This window comes from Pleurodeles waltl, chromosome 11, assembly GCF_031143425.1.
Source record: "Pleurodeles waltl isolate 20211129_DDA chromosome 11, aPleWal1.hap1.20221129, whole genome shotgun sequence".
NCBI classification, from domain to species: domain Eukaryota; kingdom Metazoa; phylum Chordata; class Amphibia; order Caudata; family Salamandridae; genus Pleurodeles; species Pleurodeles waltl.
This window is the reverse complement of record NC_090450.1, coordinates 780472357-780489139: the sequence shown is the minus strand read 5'-3', so window position 1 is coordinate 780489139 and position 16783 is coordinate 780472357. Positions and strand designations below refer to the sequence as shown.

Sequence of the window (16783 nt, the reverse complement as noted above, 5' to 3'; positions counted from 1 at the left end):
TATTGCACCCTCAAAGATCAAGAGGAGCGCACTCAAGGATTACTTGGCAAGACCATAAAGGCAACGGGGAGGCGGGTGGGACCGTGAGGAATCCACAGGTAGCTAATGTATCCACCAGAAAAGTCGTTACCGAAGGTAAGTAACTCGTTCTTCTGATGGATACAACTACCTGTGGATTCCTCACCTCATGAATAGAGTCCCAAAGCAGTACCACGCCCGGCGGTGGGTGCCTAAATGGTCAAACCAAGAAATCCTGCAGCACTGACCGTGCAAAATGGCCGTCCCTTCTAACCTCAGAATCCAAACAGTAATGTTTTGCAAAAGTGTGAAGGGACGACCAAGTTGCGGCCTTGCAGATGTCGACCACAGGAACACCTCTGGCTAAGGCCGAAGTGGCCGACTTAGCTCTGGTGGAATGAGCTCTAATGCCCTCAGGAGGATCCTTCTTTGCCAAAGAGTAACATATTTTAATGCAAAGAACAACCCACCTGGATAGTGTTCTCTTGTGGACTGCCTTTCCTCTCCTCTTGCCCACGTATCCAATAAACAGCTGATCCTCCAGCCTGAAATCCTTTGTTCTATCGATAAAGAAGCTCAACGCTCTCTTTGGATCCAGACTTTGCAGTCTTTCTTCCTCTTTGGAAGGATGAGGCGGAGGATAGAACGTGGACAAAGTAATTGCCTGAGCCAAATGGAAGGGTGAAACAACCTTCGGGAGGAAAGCAGCCTTGGTCCTCAACACCACCTTATCCCCATAAAAAGTTGTATAAGGGGGTTTTACTGATAAGGCCTGCAACTCACTCACTCTCCTTGCTGATGTTATAGCTATCAGGAAGACTGTTTTTAAAAACAAATACCTCAAGGGGCAAGAATGCATAGGTTCAAAAGGGGACCCCATAAGGAAAGTCAGGACTAAGGACAAATCCCATTGCGGCATAACGAATGGCTTTGGAGGATATTTATTTAGAAGACCTTTCAAGAATCTGATAACAATAGGGGATTTAAATAAAGATGGTTGGTCTGGAAGACATATGAAGGCTGACAAGGCCGATAAATAACCTTTAATGGTAGCCACTGCACAACCTTTCTGCGCCAGAGATAGAGCAAAAGACAAAACGTCCGATAGATGAGCTTGTAAAGGATCAATCTGCCTCTCTCCACACCACGCAACAAATTTAGACCACCTATTAGCGTAGATAGATTTAGTGGAGTGTCGCCTGGCCGCTAATATAACATCCACTACCTCAGGCGGGAGAGAGAAGGAACTCAGGTTGCCCCGTTCAATCTCCAGGCATGTAGGTGCAGACTCTGGAGGTTGGGGTGTAGAACCTGCCCCTGCGACTGCGAGAGGAGGTCTGCCCTGAAAGGGAGACGGAGCGGCGGGCACGTTGAGAGTTGGAGAAGGTCGGAGTACCACACCCTCCTTGGCCAATCCGGAGCTATTACGATTACTAGAGCCCGGTCTTGGCGAATCTTCCTCAATACTCGAGGAATCAAGGGTATGGGAGGAAACGCGTAAAGCAACTGGCCGCACCAGGTCATTTGAAACGCGTCCCCCAATGCTTCCTGCATCGGATACTGAAGGCTGCAGAACAACGGACAATGCGCGTTCTCTCGAGTGGCGAACAGATCTACCCGAGGAAACCCCCACTTCTGGAAGATTAAACGGACTTGATCTGGATGGAGACGCCACTCGTGGTCTGCCGAGAAGTGGCGACTGAGACTGTCCGCACGCACGTTCAAGACTCCGGCCAGATGGTTTGCTATCAAGCAAATCCGATGGTCCTTTGCCCAGGACCATAGTCGAAGAGCTTCTCTGCAGAGAAGGTACGACCCCACTCCTCCCTGCTTGTTTATGTACCACATCGTGGTAGTATTGTCCGTTAGGACCTGTACCGACTGACCACGAAGGGAAGGGAGGAAGGCCTTGAGAGCCAGACGTACAGCCCGTAACTCTAACAGATTGATGTGAAAAATCTGTTCCTCTGGAGACCAAAGACCTTTGATCTCCAGATCCCCCAGATGAGCTCCCCACCCTAGAGTGGAAGCATCCGTTATGACTGTGGCCACTGGTGGCGACTGCTGGAACGGTTTTCCTTGTGAAAGATTGTTGCTTGCAATCCACCACTTCAAATCCACAGCAGCATCTCTGGAGATCTTGACAGTACCCTCTAGATCCCCTCTGTGTTGAGACCACTGCCTTCGGAGGCACCACTGAAGAGCCCTCATGTGCCAGCGAGCATGCGTGACCAACAGAATGCAGGAGGCAAAAAGACCGAGCAGACGAAGGACCTTGAGGACTGGAACTACCGCTCCATTTCGAAACATTGGAACCAAATCCTGAATATCTTGAATCCGCTGAGGCGGAGGAAAGGCCCGACCCAATGTCGTATCCAGTACTGCCCCTATGAACAGGAGGCGCTGAGAGGGCTCCAGGTGAGATTTGGGCTCGTTCACCGAAAAGCCCAGGTCGAACAACAACTGGGTTGTTGACTGCAGATGACGCAACACAAGCTCCGGGGACTTGGCTTTGATCAACCAATCGTCCAAGTAAGGGAATACTGCTATCCCCTTCCTTCTGAGCTCTGCCGCAACCACCGACATCACCTTCGTGAAGACTCGAGGTGCGGAAGTAAGACCAAACGGAAGGACCGCAAACTGGTAGTGTTGCGATCCCACCACAAACCGGAGATACTTCCTGTGTGACTTGAGTATCGGGATATGAAAGTAAGCATCCTGCAAGTCGACAGACACCATCCAGTCTTCCATGTTCAACGCCAAAAGCACCTGTGCTAGGGTCAGCATCTTGAACTTTTCCTGCTTGAGGAACCAATTCAAGATCCTCAGGTCCAGAATTGGTCTCAAACGACCATCCTTCTTGGGAATCAGGAAATACCTTGAGTAAACTCCTTGACCCCTTTCCTGCTCCGGGACCAACTCCACCGCGCCCTTTAAAAGGAGGACTTCTACCTCCTGTTCTAGCAACAGGAGGTGTTCTTGTGAACAATACGAAGGGCGGGGCGGGATGAGGGGCGGAAACTCCCGAAAGGGAAGGGTGTAGCCTTTTCCCACAACACTGAGAACCCAAGTGTCCGACGTAACAGTCTCCCATTTGGTGAGAAAATGCTGTAATCTTCCCCCTACAGGAGAGGAGTGAGTGGGAAATGGTGGAAGCCTAAGGCTGCTTCCCCTGCTGCACCCCGCCAGAGGATGAGGAAGAGGCAGAGTGCTGCTGAGAGGCTCCCCTGGTGCGGACCCTACCCCTCCCCCTAAAAGATCTATAGGGATGGGAAGAGGCAGGTTGCTGATATCTTCCCCGAAAGGAAGAGGAGGAAGAGCCACGCCCAAATCCACGAAACCTCCTGAAGAATCTGGAAGAGGCCGTGGAAGAAGGAGCTTGGAGTCCCAACGACTTAGCCGTGGCCCTGCTCTCCTTAAAACGTTCCAAGGCCGAATCAGCCTTAGCCCCAAACAGTTTGTCCCCATCAAACGGGAGATCCAACAATGTGGACTGTACATCTGCCGAAAAGCCCGAGTTACGTAGCCAGGCCTGTCTCCTTTCCACCACAGTTGTACCCATTGCTCTGGCTACCGAGTCGGTGGTATCCAGTCCCGTCTGGATAATTTGGGTCGCAGCAGCCTGGGCATCAGAGACAAGATCCAAAAGACCCTGGGGAAGCTCTGTAAACGAAGAGGAGATGTCATCCATCAGAGCATGAATATACCTCCCCAGGATACAGGTCGCATTAGTGGCTTTTAACGCCAGACTGCAGGACGAAAAAATCTTCTTCGACTGCGCCTCTAGCTTTTTTGAGTCTCTGTCCCCAGGCACCGTCGGGAAAGAACCAGGCGCTGATTTGGACGAACAGGAGGCCTGCACAACCAAGCTCTCCGGCGTAGGGTGCCTAGATAGGAAACCAGGATCAGTTGGAGCCGTCCGATACCTCCTGGCCACGGCTCTGTGAACTGCTGGGGAAGATGCCGGCTTCTTCCACACCTCTAAAACCGGATCCAGCAGAGCGTCATTAAAAGGTAATAGAGGCTCCGCCGCGGCTGAGGCCGGATACAACACCTCTGTCAAAAGGTTTTGTTTCGCCTCCACCACCGGCAAAGGCAGGTCCAAAAAACTAGCTGCCTTCCGTACCACTGTATGAAAGGAAGCAGCTTCCTCGGTATATTCCCCCGGGGACGAAAGGTCCCACTCAGGGGAAGTGTCCAGCCCACTGGCCGACTCCAGTCCACGCAGCCCATCACCCGAGTCCTCTAGCTCTCCTTCCTCTAGGGCTCGTTGGTACTCCTGCTCCTCTAGTACCCGGAGAGCACGCCTCCTTGAATGCAGTCGTTGCTCAATCCGCGGAGTCGACAACACCTCCGCCGAAGTCGGAGATCGGCGCCGATCTTCCGAAGCCACCGACGCCGCATCCGGCGCCACAGGTAACTTCGGCGCCGACTGAAGAGCAGATGAAACGGATGGACCCACCGGAGTCACAGGCCGAAATCTCGACGTCGACGGGATGGAAATCCCTGGGGCCAATCCCTCCGAAGCCATCGGAGCGGCCACCGGCGCCGACACTGGCGCCGAGCCCACGTTCCCAAACGGGAGAAAGGGCATAAAGGGTGCCGGCCGAAGAGGCGCAGGATCACCCAAAGAAAAGGCCAAAGGCCCAGCCGGAGCACCCCCTGGAGCCATCTGTTGGAAGATGGCATACATCGCATTCAAGAATGCGGAACTATCGGCTCCAGGGGTGGGAAAAGCCGGATACTGGGGTGCCTGACTCGGAGGCGACCCCGACGCCGGCCTCGGCGTCTGCGCCGGAGAAAACACCTGAGGCTCCAATACCTCAATCACCGACGCCTGACCAGGCGAAGTTGGAGACGTCGGAGAGAGCAACGGCGTCGAAGGATGCGGCGTCACCGTGGGGCTGACCTCCCATGTCCTCCGGCGCCGATCCGGAGACCTGGAACGAGCCTCCCTTGAATGACGCCGAGATTCTCTACGGCGCCGGGAGTCTCGACGACGCCGATGTCTTGGAGAAGACTTTTTCTTGTGATGCTTCTCCTTTGACTTGGCCATAAACAGCTTCGCCTCTCGTTCTTTAATGGCCTTCGGATTCATGTGCTGACACGAATCACAAGTCGAGACGTCGTGGTCGGAGCTCAAACACCAAAGGCAATCGGAATGAGGATCCGTCACCGACATCTTGCCTCCACACTCACGACAAGGCTTAAATCCAGACTTTCTCTGCGACATTATTTCCACAGAGAAAGAGTACGCAGCAAGATATACACTGTAACCGCAAGAGTAACAGTTGCTCCCTCGAAGATAACCGTTTCGAATGCACGGAAAAAAGGGAACTGACGTCCGCACGTCGTCGAGGACCTCTTATTGCCTGTATGACGTCAGACGGCGTCGCGTGCGAGACAGTGACGTCCTCGTCGACGTGCAGAGACTAGTAAGAAGATTTCCGTAGAATGCTGGCGCCATGGGAGTATTCATGAGGTGAGGAATCCACAGGTAGTTGTATCCATCAGAAGGTCATGTTTTGTCACTTCCTGTGAGGACATCAGCAGCTATGGCATTTTCATGACTTAACGTCCATGACTGTTGCATGCGTCGGTTAGACAATCTGCAGGCACTGAATGGTTAACCTATCTAGATAAAAAAGATAAAAATGTATACTGGCCACTTCATTGAATGGCACCACGGAGCACAAATCCACATTGAGGCATAGTTACTCAACGCCAACTACTACAGGCATAATTAATGCCCTTCGCAGAGCATGCCCTAAATACATATTAAAGTCTGGACTACCTTTTAAGACAAGTCCTGATAGATAATAAGTAGCAATTGAGAAACCTTTTGCCAAACAGGCCGTCAGTATGAGACTATTTCATAACCTCCATAATGGCAAATAAAGCAATAGAGACCCGTCAATGCTGACATGCCTTGGAGAACCATGGTTGGACATGGTCAGTCAATAAGGACAATGTCTAAATATTTATACAGTTTAGACTGCTCATTTTCCAAGTGAATGACAGTTTTCACTAAACAAAATGCATAACTTTGTTTTTAGTTGTGTAGATGGACAAATCATATATGTACAGGGAGAACAACCGGGTAGGAAGCACATACCCCTCCTTAAGGTCGTAGTAGTGTATCGTCACCCTTGCTGTTATTTTTTGAAGAAATGTCATTGAGTGGCTTTATTAGGGAAACCTTTCAGCTTGCTGGAATTGTACGTAGCAGTGCCCCTCATTTCATTTTACTATGGACTGAAGACGACTCCCCAAATCTCCAGGGGTCATAGCATTTTTATAACTTTCATAATTCATTAGCATTTATGGAGGAGTGAATCCCAATCCACGTGTTTTAAAATACCAGTACAATTTTCCCTCACTGTGAAAAGGGAATACAAAACAAGGCTTATCATTTCAGCCTCCATTTCCTAAAATTTGAATTGCCTCAATTAGCTACACTATGCCTTCCTCAGTGATATTTTATAATACTTAACATAAGTCCTTACATAACACTGTGAAGTGCTTCTAGTCCTCCTCCTTTTTCCCATCTTAGGCATTCTTAAATGGAATGCTCCGCCCCCTAGGTCCAACACTAACCCCAGTGTGCTTAAGTACGGAGTGGCAATGCCAAATATGAAATCCACAAAGTACAACACTTTCTCTAAACTTGTTAGGTTTGGAGTGGGAACATTCAATCGGAAACTCCCAAAGTCCAACACTTTCCCCAACGTGTTTAAGTTTGGAATGGAAAGAATACATCGAAATCCCCACACTACAAGGTCAAATAATTTAACCCAATGTGCTTAAATTTAGAGTTGGACGTGTAAATCTGACACCACTCCAACCAAAAAATAAAATTCAACAGTTTCTGCAATGTGGTTAAGTTTAGAGTGGGAGAAGTAAATTTGACTTCCCCTTCCCAAACTTCATTTTCTCAAATATGATAACATTTCCAGTAGTAAATTAGACATTCCCCAAAGTATAACATTTTCTTTAATGTGCTAATATTTTATCTGGATTAGTAAATGTGATATAAATAAACTGTCAGCATTTGTTTGTATTTTTTGTAAATTGAAAAGTCATAGTAATTTATAGTATAATTTGTTTATTAATATAGCTTTTTGTCAAGTGTATTTTATTGCTACAAATATTTTCTAAACATCTCTTTTAGTATATACCATTTCCTTTTGCTGGTTAATTTCCCAAAAGAATAATAACTTTAAAACATGTAGTACAATTATAGTGTACACACATTTCTATTTAGAGTTATACAATTTTTATAAACATGTTGTGTAGTATTGTTTACCATGTTATTTTTTACATTAGTTATATATTTTTTTAATTATAATATATTAAAACGTACTAAAACAATTGGCTATGTTCCCCAATTTGAAAAATATTTATTCATGAAAAATAACATGCTGTTTAATAATTTACAAACATTAATTAATAAAATATTTGTACACTGATTTCTATTGGATGAAAGTCATCTTTTAATTTTTCTTTTCTGTCGGTTTTATCAGTTTATTTTTTTTGTAGTCTTTCTATGCCATATAGGGATGTTTGTGGTCACAGTTTGTTGGTCTCTGGTTCAGGTAAGACAATTTTAAACATTTTGCTGACCGGTTTAGTACAAGCAGGTGGTATTTACAACTAGTAAGGCTAGTCTTGTAACTGAATGCTGTTTTAGTGTGTTTCATTTTTAGTGTAGTGTGTTTACATGTAGAGTATCACAGTAGACTTACTGGTAAATGTAATGGTTATTTATATTTTACTTGTGTGTTTAAGTGATTTACATTGATTTAATGATTGTTTTGCTGTGCTTTTATAGAAGGGTTGTAAGAGTATTTTGGGTGGGTTTGTATGTTTTTTTCTTCACAGGTTTTCATTTTTCTACGTCTGGCTTTATTTAAAAATTGGATGCATTTTTCTTTCTAGGAAAAAGAGTTGCCTATTTTTTTAAACCATAATTATTTTTTTATGTTTTCCTTCATTGTTTTGGTTTTCCTGGGACTTTCTTTTATATTTTGGCAGGTTTTTGATGGAGTCCCTGGAATATTGGATTTGTATTGGATGTTCTATTTTTCTCTTGTTTATATTTGCATATTTGGGCTCTTTGTTATCAATTTTATTTGGAATTTCATTTTTTGAATTGACAATTCATTGACCATGACTTCAGCCATGTAATAGTGTTGTCCTATTACATTTGTTTATGTTAATGTAGGGCAGTGTTAATGTATGATGTTATGTTTGTTTATTTATCGCTGATGTATGTTGTTTTTATGGTGTTAGTATATTTTTATAGGGGATACTAAAATGATTTTATTTACAATAAGGTGAGTTATTTTGTAGAGGTATTTATTTGTTGCTATATATTTATTATAGTAAATGTTAATTAGAATTCTTAATTTTTGTCTTTTGAACTATTTTTTTCCTTTAGATTGGTATAATAAATGTACTTTAATAATAACATTAAAAAATATTTATGAAGTATGAGTGTGATATAGGGAGGGTATGTTGTGTGGTTGTCTTGAATTAGTTTAAAGTAAGGCCCTTGATATTGACTCTAGATATGGTAGGCCCTGCTTGCTAGCAAAGAGTCATGCTTTACATGCTAGGAATTCATGCATTTGTTTAGATTTTCAGAGATTTTACCATTGGATTGGGTTAAGGATTGTGCCATTTGTAGTTTCTTGTAGCTTTGTTCCTTTTAAATCATTTCTAGGAATTGGTAGTGTGTAATATGCCTTTTCAAGTGTTTCTTCTAAGGAATTGTGCCAATCTTCCACTATGTTATATGTCTTTGATTCTTGGGTCATGGTTTTGTCATAGACAGGCATCAACCCAAGTATCACATTCACATGATGGAATGTGGCCTGATCGTTGCAGGTGACCAACACAACTATTCTAGAAGTAACCATTAGTGGAGCTAATTTTGTTTTTATGTTGTTGGTAGCATATGTACATTCTAGGTTAGTTGCATATTCTGTGATCAAGGTTTGTTTTTATAGGCACCTCCACAGGCTCTGGGTAAAGTGATAGCAGCACCCCGGAATTACATCGTGCAGGTAGATGCAAGTATGGTCTAAATGAACATTTCCCAAACTGTGGGACGCAACCTGATTTTTGGTGGGTTGGGAAAGTCCTAGCAATAAAGATGCCTTTAAATTCAGTACTTATGTTGTCACATGTGCTGGTGCTTCAAAGACAGATTTGAAATGTCAGGCTATGTCTTCCGACTAATTGCTACTTATTATTTTACTATGGTAATGTGCTGTACATACAAGACAATGCGATACCATATGACACTTTAATTACATAAAAAAATCAACCCTGCTTATGTTCACTACAGGAAGGTAGATTAATTTGTTGTATTACATAGGTAATGGATAATCTATTTAGTAATGAATGTTTACAGTTGATTGGTGTTCTTATGATCATTAGGTCAGTATATGAGGCATATCTTGGGTTGTGATAGGTTGGGCTATCGTTTACATACTGTTTCAATACCTCCCTTTTGTAGTTGGGGCACTTTAACTGCATTTTTTATCTGTTTTAAAACTGTGTATCTGCTTATCCTTTAGGGTATTCCTGTTAAAGTAGAATAAAGTTGATGTACCAGAAGATGTATGTGAAGGTTTAATATTTAAGGTGACTCTTTTGCATCTGGAGCATCTTTTCAGGTATATATGGGGCATTTATAAAATAACCGCTGTACGGCTCCAAACTCCTATTAATTCTTAGTTTTTCTACCTGTCTGTGGGCTGTAGAAAGATAACAAAAAAATAAAGAGGCACACCCCCAAGATTTGCCAGAACCAAATGGCAACCTATGTCCCTAGATCATGGAAACACAGACAGTTACATTCTTGTCAAAAGGGGGGGTGGCTTAGAGTATATGACATGAGGCGCTTCCCAGTGGAGCTCCTTGCCAGGAATTCTAACATATACATAATGCTGTACATATTTCCTCAAACTAATACCGACTTTGAGTGCTAACTGTGCCAGAATCCCAACAAGATATAACAGAGGCTGAATAGGATCTAAAGAAAAACCATAACTGCTTTCTGGTAGAAGCCAGATCACCTGTGCCATGAAATCCATGATGGTGACATTAAAGTGCTAGAGCTTCAAAGTGTGCTCAAAGCCCTGTCTATGATGCAACATAACTTTCTGATGAGGGATATTACCAACAGAGGAGGAAACTGGAACAAAACTCAACCTCTAGTACATGCCAGGTTCAAATAGAGTTAGGTGTTCCACACACAATAGCATATAGATGTTTGGCTTACTAGAAAGGACTGAAGCTAATACATGGATTCTTGCATGGAATATTGGCTGCAGGGAAGAATTGCAGCACAAGGGATTCTACTTTTTAATGCATTGACAAGAATAGATGTGGTGCAACTGATTGAGTGCATCCTGAATTACAGATCTGTAATTCAGATAGATACAAATGGACACAGTCAAGCTAGAGAAAAGCTAGTCACTTTACAGTCAAGAACCATACAATCATAATCTTCCCTGATTACACAATGTTAGGTAAAAAACAAAGAGCCTTATTCATGAAAGTGAAGCACAAGTGGAGGGAAGCGGGGTTGAAAACACATGCTACTGTTTCCAGCACACCTTTTTTGTGAATTTGAATAGCATGGAATGGCCAGAAGGCTTCATAGTGCTTTACAAGAGAACAATTACCAAACAATCATAGTTGCCATACAATCACAGAAGGAATACATTAGAGATCCAAACTCACGCTCAAAGTAATTGGGAGCAAAGCTGTAAGAAAGTGCAGACCCCAGATCATCATCGCAGGAGTACAACTGAGATAAAATATCCAAAATCGTAAGGCAGACATTCAGGATTGAGTGGGAGCACAATAAATTTAACCCAAGTGTCTTTCAAAGAGAAACGTTTTGAATTCTTTTTTGAAGGCATGTAGTCATACAGAGGGAAGGGGGGAGGGAAGGAGATCCAAATTCTTGTAGCACTTCCAGAGAATGACTGGTTCATTAATCTCTTGTCATTTGAAGATGTGGGTGGTGTCTAGGAGAAGAGAATTGGTGTTTCTTGAACCCCATTTTCCAATTGATATGTACATTTTTTCAGTTAGGTATGCCAATTAGGAGGACTGCAGTGTCTTGTGAGTGGTGCAGGCAATTTTAAACTGGGCGCTGGCCTCAACCGGCAGCCACTGAAGGAGTAAGCAGAATGGAAGTGATATGGTTAAATTTCTTGTGGCTGGTAACAAAGTGAGCCACAGCATGTAGAACTGGTCTGAGTGGGCCCAGGTGAATTTTGGAGTGAGATCTCGTAGTCTAAAGTGGACAAAATCAAAGCCTGCACAAATTATTCTAGGTCCTTTTGAGGGATGAGCTGCTTATGGTGATTTTCAAATAGGAGGTGCTTTTTCATTGAACTTAAAGAAGCCTGGGCTGATAACAACGGATAGATCAGAAATGTGCGACACATATGAAGCTCCAACTTTCCAAAAGGGAACAGACTAAAAACTTGAAACCTTAGCCTTCAAAAAAAAAATCTCATTGGCATGTCAGGAAGGCGCAGATAGCAGTGGCTTCATCAATAAGCAGAACAATGGACAGAAGACGAATACATTCTCGGACCTCATTGTAGGCATGGGTAGAGTCTGATGCAGCCTCCAGGGAGAAAGCTGTGAATGATCTGCCTGCGATAATACCCAGAACAACAAATGTCCTGATATGAAAAGTTATTGAACAACTCTGTGTTAGGTGGTACTCTAGTTAAATATTCAGGAGATCAATCTACAGGCTTTTTCACTGAGTCCATCAAAAATACAGGGGATATGAAGGATTAAAGGTCCAGTGTATACCCTCCATTGAAAGTTACTAATAATGCAATACACTGTTCCTAAGTAACAAGGGAAGACAGGACGAGTACTCTGGAGTCCTATTTAATAGGAGCAAGAGTCCTCACACACCCAAATGGGTGTCATGCTTCATCATCGGACAAGCTCCTCGTCAGACCGGCGCTGCAATGTCTGACGGGCACCACCCATCCGGGGGGCTCTTTGCCGGAGATCTTTTCTCGATGATGCCACTCTATCCCGCAAATGAGTAGGGGGAAAGAAAATGGGGAGAGTTCAAAGAAAGAAAATAAAATTGGCTCAGGACCCTTAATGAGTACTTAACTTTATTCTGTCTATGTGGGGTGAAGGCCAAGATTAAAATATTGATCAGGAGAGTGAGATAGAGATAATGCTCTGCCACTCTCTAACTGTATGTCTAATAACGGGGGGTCAGAAAACTATAAGACCCACCTCAAAATCGGGTCGACATGTTTCGCGTCTTTGTGGTCCACATGGATCCAATGACGCTTCTTCAGGACCTAGTGTAAAAAACTTCTCCAACTACAAGCTAAATTGGCTATCACATATCAGTGCTGACAGTCAAGCAAAAAGTTATCGTCAGTCACTTACATGAGTCCATTATGACCCTTTATTTAATTCCTATTCGTCACCCCTCCCACATTGAGTCAGGGCTTCATGGGATCACGCGGGCCAATGGCCAGGTTCGTTTAACACACTGTGTAAAGAGCCTGGCGGTGGGCGGCTACACCTACCCCTGGATGAATGTCCTGATATGAAAAGTTATTGAACAACTCTGTGTTAGGTGGTACTCTAGTTAAATATTCAGGAGATCAATCTCCAGGCTTTTTCACTGAGTCACCTGAGAATGCGGTCAAGTGAAGCTCCCATCATGCTCCGAGACTGAGTCCTTCCAGGAGGCAGCGATGGCGAAGCTGAGGACGCGCTGAGGAAGCGGTGATTGGCCGAGAGCTGGGCCTGGTCGGGGTTCCATGGCGAATAGAAAGGATTAGTGCTCCTCCAGGCATTTAAGACCCTGGATCATGGGTGTCAGCGAATCGAATGCACAATGATAACCATTAGGATCTTTTGTTGGAGCCCCAGGAGCACAGTGAGCTGCGGAGGCACCACGGAGGTGCCGCTTTCTGCGTGGAGATGTCCCAAAACAAGAAAACAGGAAACCGGCAAAGCCATGAAGCATGAATGCTTAAAGATAAGAACAAAGCCCTGAGTGTGAGATAGGAAGGCGTGTTATTGCCTTATTGCCTTTTTCCCGAGGGGATGGACTAAGTGGCTGGTTTGGAATTTCTTTTTTTTTTGTCTCAGACTGAGTTACTTTTCTGGGTAAGAGGAGGTGGGAAAAGAGGAAAAAAGGAAAGAGAAAAGAAAAGTGGATAAGCAAGCTTTTTCAAACAGTTTACAGACCAAGAGGGTGTGAGACTAGGAAAAATAGTTTTTTTTTTGTTTCTGGTAGAGGAATCCCCCTGCTCCCTGTCCCCTGGACCTGCAATGAAACGTATGACGTGGGACTTAACCTCAAAATCACATCCAGTGTGGAGAACCCCTAAAAACCTAAGGCTCTGGCCGTAACCATGAGAAATCAAAGACCTGGCTCTAGTAGGCAAGAACATGAGAGTGATGCCTCCAGAGACTCTGAAGGGCTTCAAGGGTCGACGGTCGCGCCTTGGGCCATTTCTAGAATCATCCCTCCAAACAGTCAAGCATCAGAGATTCTGCAACCCGTATTAAATACCGAACTTTCTACGTTATATTCTAGCTCCATTGTGGGTGGCGCAAATAATAATAATAACTTGCACACGAGCCCTCCAGGCCCAAAAGTGTCTAGTGATCTACCTTTGGTACCAGCTTCTAATATGGGATAACTTAAGGATAAGCCTTCCTACCCTTTGTTTGTTTCAGGTTGCGCAAGTATCAAAGGGGGAACAAATGAGAAAGAGAAAGAAAAAGTGTCAAATAGGCTTAAGGAGAATATACAGGTTAGACCAGCATCCTCCAATTTACTAATGGACTCTTAGTCAGGAGGTCCATCCCATAATCTACCTACCTCAGTGTTCATAGGTGAACCTATCCCCACTCAGGTATATCAGGCTTTTGTACTTACCTCCGAATTAACGGGAATCTCAGAAGATGCGAACGCAGTGGAAGGCATGCTTGGAAAAATCCTGGAGGAGCTACGCGCAATTTAAAATTTCACAGGAGGAGGCACGCAAGGAAACTAATGAACAGTTGAACCAGATCAATGTCAAGCTAACCTTTCTCTCCACACAGATCTCACAAGCAGAGCAAAGGGTGTCAGACCTTGAAAATGGAAAACACTGACAAGTGTCTGCAAACCCACAGGTCCAGGCAGAACTTGATGAACTACAGCTTAAGCTTGATGATTTGGAAAATAGATCTTGACAGTCTAATTTGAGATTCATGGGAGTTCCGGAAGGGACAGAAACATCATCATCATCCGTAACTAAAGGGATAACAGACTTAATACACAAACATATACTTCCTAACAGAACAAGGGCTCAAGATGATCTATCTATTATGCGGGCACATAGGGTCCCGTCAGCGCATAATACAAACTTTAAATATCCACATACCATTCTGGTTAACTTTGGGGACTACAGAATCAAAGAGCAAATACTGTCCAAAGCCATAAGAACGAAAAACTTTAATGAGGACACCCTCTTCAGCTTTCGGGTGTTTTCCGGCATATCGTTTGCAGCAGCACGACGATGCCGGGAATTTGTTGGACTTATCGATGACTTTAAGAAACTTGGGGCCCCGGTAGGCATTGTGCAAATGGAAAAGCTTAAGGTGTTTGATAAGGGTAAGGCTCACATTTTCCTTAATGTGCAGCAGGCAAAGGATTTTTTGGCCGCATTAAGACAATCATTGTAGCAATTATATGTAGAAAAAGCTGACAACAGTGCTTGTTGTTGTGTATGTATATATATATATATATATATATATATATATATATATATATATATATATATATATATACATACATACATACATACATACATACACACATGTGTGTGTGTGTGTGTGTATATACATATGTGATAAGTATTGCTGCCTCCCAGGGCTTAGGCTTTAGAGTACCACATCAATGCACTCATTTTCGAAGGTTGGGGGAGTTTGCATGGGGGAGTTCAGGGGGTTGGGTGTTGGGTTGGTCACTTGGAGGGTAAGATGTCATTGGGAGGATGAGAATGGGGCCATGACGGGAAGGGCCCCTTTGGAAGGATGGAGGGAGGCACACCGGATGAAGATATAGGAACAAATGCAGGTGAATTGCAGTTGCTCATATCTGTTTTTTGGGGCAGGGCAGGTGGTGGGGGTATGGCAAAAATGCAAAAGTGCAAAAAAATTCAAATAACCATTCAGTGTCCCTGGGGTCATCTAATTTGAGACAATGTTCAAACAGGGGAAATGGTGAGCTTCCCTTCCTTCTTCCCTGCTTTTAAAAGCTATACAGGGAGATAAGGGATGGATGAAAATAGGGTAAAAGTTGCCTCATGCAATTTGAATGGTGCCAATAACAATGTAAAATCACAAACTATGCTGAAGTGGCTAAAAGTTTCACACGTGCAGGCATTTCTTCTGCAAGAAACTCACTTAAAACTTCATGCAAAACTCCCTAACTTTATCAAGTATTCATCTTTTGCGTAGGCCAATGCTGCAGTGATTTTCCAGGGGTATTGAAAGAGGTCTTTAGGGATCCACAGGCTAGATGGATAGTACTGAGCACAATAGTACTGGCAATAAGGAGATTCGCTTTGTGAGCTTTTATGGCCCTATCGAGGACGATATAGGGTCCTTACGGGCTTTCTATGCATATTTATCCACACTCCAGGTTTATTACATTATAGGAGGGGATTAAAATATCATACCTAATATCCATATATATACATCAAGTAAGAACAAAACACAGAATAAACCAAGAGTATCTCCAATGCTTAACAAGCTAGCTCGGGATTTAGCATTGATTGACGTTTGGTGGGTTGAACATCCTCAGGAAAAGGAATTTACCTGCTTCTCTAAAAGATACATTACAGCCTCAAGGATCGATTTAATCTTAATCTCATAAGCTTTGGCAAGACAGGGGTCAGGTATACTGGCCAAATCCCTTTTTGGATCATTCCGTCCCACGGGCCAGCATAGTGGGACTTAATAATCAGTCAAGTCTCCCGTACTGGAGTATGGATAAATCTCTCTTGACAGAGGAGGGTTGGATTATATCCCTCAAAGTATCAGTCACAGAATTTTTTAATATAAATAAAGGCTCAGCCTCCCTCTTTAATATGTGGGAAGCCATCAAAGCACACATACGAGGTGACGCAATCTCATTCAAAGCTCATTTAGGGAAGGTAGTTAGGGGAAAAACACTACACTTCAACAAGAACTTAAAGTATGACAAGGTGGCATCAATTAATATGCAACAAGGAGACGGCTTCTTCGCTCGAAAGGGCCCAGACTAGACTAAGGTTTTTTTTATGTCTCGTGAAATACTTAATAGGCACACAAGCTTTCAGAAGCAGTACAAAGAGAATGAGCATGTGGGGAGATTTCTGGCTTAATCGGTCAAAAAAAAATCTAATTCTAATTTGATAAACATCTTTGATGAGGAGCAGGGAATAATGGTGAATCAGCCTAAAGAGATAGAGGCCCTCATTAAAACCTTGGCGCTAAATGCTGCCTACCGCCGTGCTGACGGTGCCAACATATCGTGACCGCGGCGTTAAACCGCCACGGGTATTATGACCCACACAGAGAATACAGCCACAATACAGACACCCACACAGTCCGCCACACCAAAGGTCAGTGATAAACTGGCGATAGCAAAACCCACACTGTCACGCCAACAGGAACACGCCCACAGTATTACGATGCACAAATCAAT

The 16783-nt window shown here is 43.9% G+C and overlaps 1 protein-coding gene across 1 annotated transcript in view; it reads right to left on the bottom strand.

Annotated features, from left to right (window-relative positions):
- The window catches only part of KSR2 (kinase suppressor of ras 2), a 2099185-nt gene that overhangs the window by 1929090 nt on the left and 153312 nt on the right, over positions 1 to 16783 (bottom strand). The window lies entirely within an intron of this gene.